The following is a 1766-nucleotide window of genomic DNA, read 5'->3' on the forward strand; positions in this document are numbered from 1 at the left end:
CAAAAGTCTCAGAGAAGAGGTGCTGACTGACCCACCATGAGTCATGAGCAAGCTACAGATCAATCTCCCCTGTCCGGAGAAAGAACCCCATGCTACGAAGGACTGCAGAAGTAAGGAGAGTGCTAGGCACCCATCACTGGTGATAGGTGATACGAAAGCAAGTAGAGAATAAAGACGTTCCACTCCCGCCCCAACCCTGCCCCAACCCCACCCATCCCACCAAGTGTGCCAGGAACAAGGAGCCATTGTTATGAAACCGCCATGGTTTGGAAACCTGGCACAGAACACAGTACCATGGGCAAGCCATGAAAAATTCATTAAACGCCTGCCTCTCTCGGAGGGAAGTGGTGCCAGCCCTCATTCATGCTCATCATTAATTCAAACCCAGGCTGGACGCTTTGGCTCGGAGCTTTCAGTTGAAACAAATGAGCTGGGGTGTACTGTCAGCCCCTGGTTGTCTGCAGGCGACTTCTCTCTGGCAAGCCTCCTTTCAACGTTATTGCCAGCTAGCAGATTCCGGGCAGCCCTAACGAGCCCTTGGAGGCCATTTGGGGCTCCAGGTTCCCAGGTAGCACCTTTCTCTGCCTAATTACAGCTTTATTGATAGGCCGGCACCCTCTGTTTACTTTGCCTGCTGAGATGCTTGCTGAAAGCCAGGCACCACCTGCCTAGCTCCAGGGAAGGTTGGAGAGGCAGACACGCAGCTGTCCCTCCCTGGAAGAAACGCCTGGGCCAGCAGGCCGTGGGGGAAACGGTGCTTGCCGTCCCTGCCTCTCAGAGTCAGGTCTGTAGGGAGGGGCTTTTATATTCTTGGAATACAAGTAATGGCTCTCGTTGTTGAGTGCTCACTCTGCACCTGTCGCTTGGGGTGGATGCCAGCCTCCAGATGGCCCCAGTGAGCCTGCCCGGGGTCCCCTTGTCATGCTCTGCACAATGCCTTCCCTTTGCAGTCAGCACCTGAACTCTGTGGCCAGTGGGCAAGCGCAGAAGGGAAAGGTGTGATCCTTCAGAGGCAGTTTTAGCTTGGGTCGCTTGCTGAGCTTCTTTGGGGGAAGCCAACTGCTTCCATATTGTGAGGATACGGGGGCAGCCCTCTGGAGAGGCAGGCAGGGGAAGGGACCAAGCGTCGGGGCAGCAGTTCGCAGACTCTCCAGCTGAGTGTGAGCCACCTGGATGGGCTACCCTGGCCCCAGGCAAACCTTCAAATGGGTCTGCTTCCTGGTCCTCAAGGCTTCTAACTGAGGTTCCAAGTGTGGTGGAGCACTGCACCCTCTGGATTTGTCATCCGCTGCAACTATAAGATATAGTAAGATATACACACAGCAACAGGTCACTAGCCTGTCATCTGCTTGCACTTCACTGCATTATTTCATTTAATCTTCACCGCCTACAAGATGCATGCTATTTACAACCCTCATTCTACAGACGAGAACGCCGAGGTGCTGAAAGCCCCCTTCCTGGCCCAGTCACTCCTCACCGCCATGGAGCCGATGTCAACTCACAGCAACCCTACAGGACAGGGTAGAACGGAGACGGTCACTCTTCATGGGACTAGATAGGCGTGCTTTCTCCCTCCTGACCTAGTGCATGTATCTAAATGTAGGTGGGGGTGGCAGATGGGGGCAAGGGGGAGGAGAGGGCGTTTGTGGGGAAACTTTACTCTCTTTCAATTCTATTTTCTCGGGAACTTTTTCAAGCCCTCTCACACAGCCCTGTGGAGAGCCCACCCACATGCCCTCAGCACTCACCCCTGCCGTCTTTGCCGG

The sequence above is a fragment of the Echinops telfairi genome, unplaced genomic scaffold (genome assembly GCF_000313985.2).
Source record: "Echinops telfairi isolate 266 unplaced genomic scaffold, ASM31398v2 ScPeMD7_31;HRSCAF=116, whole genome shotgun sequence".
Taxonomy (NCBI): domain Eukaryota; kingdom Metazoa; phylum Chordata; class Mammalia; order Afrosoricida; family Tenrecidae; genus Echinops; species Echinops telfairi.